The sequence below is a fragment of the Carlito syrichta genome, unplaced genomic scaffold (assembly GCF_000164805.1).
Source record: "Carlito syrichta isolate Samal-C Ts95f unplaced genomic scaffold, Tarsius_syrichta-2.0.1 Scaffold313543, whole genome shotgun sequence".
NCBI classification, from domain to species: Eukaryota; Metazoa; Chordata; class Mammalia; order Primates; family Tarsiidae; genus Carlito; species Carlito syrichta.
The window spans coordinates 1-9184 of NW_007257639.1; positions in this window are offsets into that span (position 1 = coordinate 1).

The window sequence follows — 9184 nt, forward strand, 5'->3', positions numbered from 1 at the left end:
TGAGACTCCAACTCAATATATATATATATATATATAGAGAGAGAGAGAGAGAGAGAGAAAATGTAAAATGCTAACCAGGCGCAGTGGCTCATGCCTAGAATCCCAGCACTTTGGGAGGCTGAGGCGAGAGGATTGCCTGAGCCCATGGGTTCAAGACCAGCCTGAGCAACATAACGGGACCTCATCTCTACAATAAATAAAAAATTAACTGGGCATGGTGGTGCATGCTTATAGTTCCAGCTACTTGGAAGGCTGAGGCAGGAGGATCGCCGGAGTCCAGCAGGTCGAGGCTGCAGTGACTGTGAGTGCCACTTGCACTCCAGCCTGGGCAAGAGTGAGACTCTGACTCAGTAAAAAAAAAAAAAGAAAATGTAAAATGCTTAAAGCAGTGCCTGACGTGTATCCGCGGCTGTGCATAATTACTGAGCCGCTGTGGGCTCTCAGGGATCACTCACACTCAGTTGTCTTGTGTGTTCAATGTGGTATAGACTCCAGGGTCACACACAATCAGGCCAGAGGTCACTCACCCCTCTCAGGCCCGCTGGGACGTGCAGCCCTGCCCCAGGTGGTGAGGAGGTGAAGCTGGGCGGTTGGTAACTCTGGACGTGCCATCTCTCACGAAGGCACCTGCCTGCCCATCGCAGTCTCAGTCACGGGGGACTGGGGGCCTTCTGTCACTAGCTGCTTTGCGCCCCTTTGTCACCCACATTTGTAGCTTCTCAAACGTGGAGTGAATGTTCTTCCAGGACCTGTGTTTTTTTTGGCTGGGCAAGAAGACAGCACACACACATGCACCCCCCACACCTTTGTTCATGAATTGTCTTATTGACCCACTCATTGATGAGGCAGAGCATGAGCATTTACGCCGAGTCAGGCACTACGTGACGTCTTGAGGACCCCGGTGTGGGCAGGAGGCTGTCTCCCCCAACCCCGCGCCCCCTTCCGAGGAGCTTGGAGTTTTCGGCGGTCAGAACGACGAAAGCCCAGCAATGCCCACATCCCTAGGACGTGTGGATGTGTGGCCTTGCGTGGCACAAGGGCTGTGCAGAGTGGCAAAGTCTGGGATCTGGAGGTGGAGAGAGGACCCAGAGGGCCTGAGGTCATCTCCAGGGGAGGCAGGAGGGTCAGGGTCAGAGCAGAGCTTGGCAAGGGAGGGTGGGCCACTGGCGGAGGAATGCAGGTGCTCTGGAAGCTGGAACAGGCAAGGAAGGGGTCTCTCTCTGGGAGGAGCCCAGCCCTGCTGGCACCTGGGCTTTGGCACTTCTGACCTCAGAATGGTGCGATGACGAATCTGTGTGGTGTTAAGTGTGTGGTGATTTGTTAGAGCCACACCAGGGAACAGAGACGAAGTCCAGTGGGGAAGGTGATCGGGGACACCGTACTGCGGACGGGTGAGTGACTGACGATATCTGGTGTGCAGGTGGGGTGACAGCCCAGGAGAGGCCACCTAACCCAGCTGAAGGAGAGGAGGATGAGGCCAGGGAAGGCTTCCTGAAGGAAGTGGTGCCTGAAAGGAGGTTTGAAGGAGGGTTGGGAGGTAAGCAGGACGGAGGATGGTGAGGTGGGACCGGGCAGGAGGGGCAAGCGGCCACATCCCCAGGGATTTGTGAGCCTGGCTAGAGCATTCCGGCTCCAGCCTCAGGGCAAAGAAGAGCCCCACATAATTTCAGAACAAGAACACAATTACTATTCATTCGTTCATTCATTCATTCATTCATTCACTGAGTTGGAATCCCACTCCATCGCCCAGGCTGGAGTGTAGTGGCATGCTCACGGCCACCCCAGTGTCGACCCGCTAGGCTCAGACTATCCTTCCACCTCGGTCTTCCAAGTAGCTGGAACCACAGGCACAAACCACCACACCTGGCTAATTTTTTTATTTATTGTCTAGATGAGGTCTCGCCAAGTTGCCCAGGCTGGTCTGGAACCCCTGAGCTCAGGGACATGGCTGGGCAAGGTGGCTTTCACCTGTAATCTCAGCACTTTGAGAGGCCAAGGTGAGAGGATTGCCTAAGCTCAGGGATTCAAGACCAGCTTGGGCAACTTGACGAGACCTCGTCTAGACAATAAATCAAAAAATTAGGCAGGTGTGGTGGTGTGCGCCTGTGGTTCCAGCTGAGCCACTGAGCCTGGCCTATCTTTTTATTTTGGGGGTTGAAGTCTCACTCTGTCACCCAGGCTGGAGTGCAGTGGCACAATCATGGCCACTACAGCCTCAACCTGCTGGGTTCAAGCAATCCTTCCACTTCAGCCTTGTAAGTAGCTGAAACTATAGGCGCACATCAACACACCCGGCTAATTTTTTTATTTATTCTAGAGACAAGATCTTGCCAAGTTGTCCAGGCTGGTCTTGAATCCCTGCCCTCAGGCAATCCTCTCGCCTCAGCCTCCCAAAGTGCTGGGATTATAGGTGTGAGCCACCATGCCCAGCCTATTTTTACTTTTTTAAGTTGTGGCCTCACTCTCACCCAGGCTGGAGTGCAGTGGCACGATAGTGGTTCACCACAGCCTTGACCGTCTGGGCCCAGGTGATCCTCCCACTTCAGCCTCCTGAGTAGCTTGGATTACAGGCGCATGCCACCATGCCCAGCTATTTTTTTTTTTTTTTTTTTTTGAGATGAGGTTTTGCTATATTGCCCAGGCTGGTCTTGAATCCCTGAGCTCAAGTGATCATCCTGCCTCGGCCTCTCAAAGTGCTGGAATTACTGGTGTGAGCCGCCATACCCAGCCCGATTCCTTGCATACTTTAGAAAAATCCCTCTGGCTATCATCTAGTCAGGAGGTGGATTGGGCAGGCTCAGAGCTGGGGCAGGGTAGGAGGCCATGAGGACAGGAAGCTGGTGCCTGTTGCAGGTGGAAGATGATGTGGTTTGGAGGTGCTGGAAATGGGGTGGGGAGGGTGAACTCAGTACAGAAAACTAGAGCAAGGAGAAGCAGTGAGGGTGGTTGCATGTGGAGCTGAGAGAGAGGGGAGCCCAAGGATGGTTCTTGGATTCTGGCTCAGGCAACTGTGACATCTGTAGGGACATCGACTGACACTGGGAACCCGGGAGGGAAAGGGTTTGAGTTGGAGAATAAGATGTAGATTCCCTTTTGGGAGACATAAAAGTAGACACGGCTAGGCGTGGTGGCTCACACCTGTAATCCTGCACTTTGGGAGGCTGAGGTGAGAGGATTGCCTGAGCTCAGGGGTTGGAGACCAGCCTGTGCAACTTGGCAAGACCTCATCTTTGCAATAAATCAAAAAATTAGCCAGGTGTGGTGATGTGCGCCTGTGGTTCCAGCTACTTGGAAGACTGAGATGGAAGGATCCTCTGAGCCCTGTAGGTGGAGATTGCGGTGGCCGTGAGCATGCCATTGCACTCCAGCCTGGGCGACAGAGTGAGACTCCAACTTAAAAAAAAAAAATGTAGACACGGAGTCTGGTTCGGAGGAAGACGGAGGTTTGAGAGCTGTTAGTGTGGTGATAGATGGCTAGTGAGAGCAGGCACCTTGGCTAATGTCTGATGCTCTGAGAATTTACACATGGTAGGACCCGATAAAATGGTGGACGAGGTCACGTAGGGCATATGTAGCGTGTTCAGAGGAGGGGCCAGGGTGGGCAACGTCTAAGACATGGATAGAGCTATTCATGATAAAATAAGGATTTCCAAAAGCCTGCTTGATACAGAGACCCTCTAATGTCTGTCCATATTGTCACAGGCCCTAGAGACGAGCATGGCCAGGGTGCAAGCGCTCCTGTACATTCCTGATCAATATTCCTGAGAGCTAATAAAAGGTGTGCTTCCCTTATCTTCTATGCACTGCCAGTAAGTAGCTTCAGGGGATGCTTGACTTCCCTGTAGTCTATGCCCCTTCAACTGAAAGATACAAATCTCCTTTTACTCCCTTTTTCTGAGTGGTCATAAGTTTGAATAATATAGTATCCATGTAATCGTAAACCTTGTGAATTACATAACTTTTGTATCAATGTCATCGTAAGCTTTCTGATTTGTATAACTTTTATGTAATGCATAAAGTCTTAAGCTCTTTACACCAAGCTTGATTGCCACTTCTGCCAGGCCCTACTGATAAAAGCTATAAGGAAATCTGGCACTAGGAAATCTGGACAGAAAAATGTCACTGTCGATAAATGCGGCTGAAACTCAAGTTCTATACAATGCTTTGCTGGTCACATGGCTAACATATAGGTACCGACAACTCTGGACTATAAAAGTTAACTGTAAAAGCCTAAAGGGTGAGCAGAACCATTTTGAAAGACCTCGAGTCTGGCTCTGCTCCCTGGATTGAAACTCAGAAATAAACTTCTTTCTACAAGTTCCTGCCCCTTTGATTTATTAGTATCAAGGGAAGCGGCCAAGTGTTACTCGAACCATAACATGTTGATTTCAGTGACAATGAGGTCAATGTCAACATCCTTAGTAGGGGGAGCATGAGTGAAGAAAATAAAGAAAAACGAATCCACACTTGACCCCCACATAGGGGGTCAAGATACAGCTTTTTAAGCCAGGAGAGAATGAAATATGTTGAATTTGCAAATTTCACATTCACACATTTCAATGAGCAGAACCAACTGTGATGGACAGACTCTAAGGTGGCCCCAGTAACCCTTCCCTTTGAGTGTGGGTGGGACCTGTGACTTGCTTCTAACCAACAGAGTACCACAAAGGTGATGGGACGTCACTTCCACGGTTATGTTGCTGTGTAAGACTTCAATCTGCTGGTAACACGCTCTAGAGATCTCCCCAGCTGACCTCGAAGAAGTCAATAGCCATGTTATGAGGCCCACATGGCAGGATGTTCAGTGTGGCCTCTAGGGGCTGAGGACAAGGACAGCTAGAAAGAAGCAGGGGCCCTCAGCCCAGAGCTTCAAGGAAATGCATTTTGCCATCCACCTGAGTGAGTGAACTTGGAAGTGTATTCTTCACCAATTGAGTCCCCAGATGAGAGCGCAGCCCGGGCGCCATCTTAAGTGCAGTCTTATGAGGCCCTAAGGAGAGTACCTGTGTCCTGACCACAGAAATTGTGAGGTAATAAACGTGTGTGGCTTTTTTTTTGAGTCAGAGTCTCACTCTGTCGCCTGGTCTGGAGTGCAGTGGCACACTCACGGCCACCCCAGTGTCAACCTGCTGGGCTCCGGTGATCCTTCCACCTCAGACTTCCAAGAAGCCAGAACTACAGGTGCATGTTACTATGCCTGGCTATTTTTGATTTATTGTAGAGACGAGGTCTCGCCAAGTTGCCCCAGCTGGTCTGAAACCTGCGGGCTCAGGCAATCCAATTGCCTCAGCCTTCCAAAGCACTGGGATTACAGGCTGAGCCACTGAGCCTCGCCACGTGTGTGGCTTTAAGCCATGAAGTTTGTGGTAATTTGTGATATAGAATTGGATTATGAATATAGCACATTTTTTCTACATTTCCCTCACTTAAAAAAAAACGGAGGTGATATACAACACAGTGCCTGCATGTGTCCAGTTTGGTGGAGTTTAGTCTGTGTATTCACTGATGCAACCATCACTCCGATCAAGATATGATGCGCCCTGCCCCAGAAGACCACCTCATACCCTTTCCCCTGACACTCCCTAGGGCCTCTACCCCATAAGTTGATGTAGCTTCTTCTAGAGATTCCTGTCAGAGGAAGGCTGTAGTCTGTGCTCTTTGATGCCTGCCTTCTTTCACACAAAGATTCATCCCTGTGGTAGACGTATCAGTAGTTTGTTCTTTTATATTTATTCCCTTTTTGAAAAACATACTGTCCAAGTATCATATGTTCTCATTCATAAGCAGATCTTGAACAACTGTCATAATCCTATAAGAAAGGGATTGGCAGTAATGGGAAACTGGCAGGGGGATGCGTATCTCTTCGACAAGGGTACGTGCGTAATGAACATTTGTATACCTAACCTTGAATTGTAGCCTGAATCTTTAAAATAAAAAACTAAAAAAATATTGTAACTTATTTACCCATTCTATTGTTGATGGACTTTTGAGATGTTGCAAGTTTTTGCCTCTTATGAACAAAGCTGTCATCAAAAATCCCTGTACATGTCCTTTGGTGGACATCCACTGATTCCTGTTGGGAATATATCCAGGAATGAAGTTGTTGGGTTATACTGAGTGTGTGTGTGTGTGTGTGTGTGTGTGTGTGTGTGTGTGTGTGTGTGTGTGTGTACGCGCTTTTCAGTTTCTTATAATTTATTTTATTTAACCATCTGGGAATTTTGCAGCCATCAGCAGTTCCATGCATTTTCTGGTGCAATTGGAAATCTGGGTGGAGCTGTTAGGGCAGTGAAATTTGTAGATAAAATACATGCATCCTTTTGATAGCACCTGTGAGGGAATCTCTCTAAAACCGACCTCATTGGTTTCATTCTCAGCAAACTGACCTGGGCCACTCAACATGGTTTTTATTGCTCCTGATATTAGTGTATATTCTCTTTTTACAGTACATTTATAACCATTAGAAGACATGAGTTTAGCCGGGCTCAGTGGCTCGGCCTGTAATCCCAGCACTTTGGGAGGCTGAGGTGAGTGGATTGCATGAGCCCGTGGGTTCGAGACCCACCTGAGCAACTTAGCAAGACCTCATCTCTACAATAAATCAAAAAATTTAGCCGGGCGTGGTAGCACGTGCCTGTAGTTCCGGCTACTTGGAAGGCTGAGGTGGAAGGATCACCGGAGCCCAGCAGGTTGAGGCTGCAGTGGCCGGGAGCAGCCACTGCACTCCAGTCTGGGTAACAGAGTGAGACTCCAACTCAAAAAAAAAAAAAAGAAGAAGAAGAAGACATCAGTTTGACGTGCAAGCGGGGGAATAGGGGTTTGGTAGATAAAGAAGTGGGTGTGTTGCGGGAACACAGAGAACACAGAGAGGCTGTGACACCGTGGCTGTTTTAGGAGGTAGTGGTTTTATTAGGGCCTGCATGACTCAGCATAATGCTCCCAGGCCGAGCACCCTGGGGAGGTAAGAGAGGGGTCTTATACCTTAGTTTAGGTAAGAGAGGGGGTCAGGTTGTGTGACTATACAGTTTCTTTGGAACTTACAAGGTTGTACTTAGCAAAACCAGATTTTCAAAGAACAAATGGTCTCATCTCCAGGATATGCATAACAAGCAGGGGTTGTAAACCGATAACTTCACAAAGGATTTGGGTTAAGGTTGTAAATTGGTTACTATTTAGCATTTCCAGGAAAGCCTTCTTTGGCTATTTGGTTTTCTCAGCAAAACCTGCCTAGCAGGTTTTTGGAGCTTGCAGATTGATCTTTAAAAGGAATACTTTTAACTGTTATCAGTCCCTCTCTGCCACAGGTACACTGAGGAACACAGCCCAATCTTTGGGATGAAGAAACAGAAGAAAGAAGAGAGAGAGGCTGGTGGGAAGTACTTTGATTTGGACTGTGGGGAGCCCATGTGGTGGGAGCATGGACTGGGACGCCAGATGGAGTGGGTTCAAATCCCAGCTTTGTGTCTTCCTAGCCTGGTGGCCTTGGGCATGGGATTTAATCTCTTTAAACTGCAGTGTCCTTAGTTGTGGAGGGGGAACACGAATGCTTGTTTGGACAGAGGCTGGCTAGTCTCCACAGAAATTTCAAAGACCCTACAAGTAAATCACTAGAATTAAGGAGAAAGTATAACAATTTGGCAAGATGTAAGATCAATATGCAAAAGCCAATTGAATTTCTGTACACTAGCAGTGAGAAGTTTGAAAATGTAATTTTCAGAAGAAAAGAAAAGAAAAATTAGGAAAGGATTTAAAAAATATAGATATGTAAGTTTTTATGGAAAAGTTGATCAAACTTTGTTGAAAGACATGAAAATAGACCTTCAATGATCAGAGGAGTCAATGTCATAGCAAGCTGATCTGTTGATTCAGAACAATTTCAATCAAAATCTCAATGAAGTTTCTTGGCCAGGCATGGTGGTGCAATCCCAGCACTCTGGGAGGCTGAGGGGGGAGAATTGCTTGAGTCCAGGTGTTTGAGACCAGCCTAGGCAACATAGTGCGACCTTGTCTCTACAAAAAATAAAACAACTAGCTGGGTATGGTGGTGTGGGCCTGTAGTCCTAGCTAATTAGGAGATTGGGGTGGGAGGATTGCCTGAGCCCAGCAGGTTGAGACCACGGTGAGCCATGATAGTGCCAACTGCACTCCGACCTGGGCAACAAAGTGAGACTCTGACTCTAAACAAAACGAAACTGTGGCAGGAGGCGGCATATGCTCAAATATATTTCTTGTGTGATTGAGTGAATAAACACAGAAACACATGTGGCTGATTCGGGATCAGCAGTTGGCCTCACCTGGGCTGCCACTAGCCCAGTGGCAAGAAGGAAAGGTTGATAGCAGTTAAAGGTATTTCCCTTTGAAAGGCAAGTTGCAACTTTAAAGGCCCGCCCTGGTGTCAGGCAGGTTTTGTTTAAGAAAGGCCAAATGGCCCAGAGACTGGCTAGTTCATGGAAATGAAAAAGAGTCTTATCTAAGGAGCCCCCCTTCTGAAGTTGACGTTTACAATCCTGCAGTTCCTGGAAACCATTTGTTCTTTGAAAAATCTGATTTTGCTGAGTACAACCTTGTAAGATTCCAAAGGAAATATGTAATCATTCAACACGACCCCCTCCCTTACCTAAACGAGGGTATAAAACCCAGGTCACCTGTTCTGGGGTGTTCGAGCTTGATTTGGATGCATGAAATTCTCGGGCCCGCTGTGCTGTGCTAGCCAGCGTAATAAAGTGCCACTTCCTATAATAGTCTCAGTGTCACGATCTCTCTATTTTTCCTGCTACAAAACAACAAGAACAACAAACTCAGTGAAGTTTCTCATGGGACATGAAATTCAGCTGGATGATCAAAGGACAAGATTAGTTTAGAAACAGACCCACACATATGTGGATGTCTGCCATGTGACAATTGTCTTTACAGGTCAGTGAAAAGAGGAGAGAGGTCAAGAAAAAATTGGGACAATTATTTATCTACAGAGGAAAAAAATAAAATTGGACTTTCATTTTATAACATAAACCAGAATCAATCCCTTATGAATTAAGGATTCAAACACAAAAAGAAAACTTAAACATTTTAGGAAAACGTTTTATGTGGTCTATATGCAACCAGTCTGGCCGATTTCCTGCTACCAAATTATTTGGCCACCATTTGACACAATTCCCGGACACTTTGTTGCAGTGGATTGTTCCTT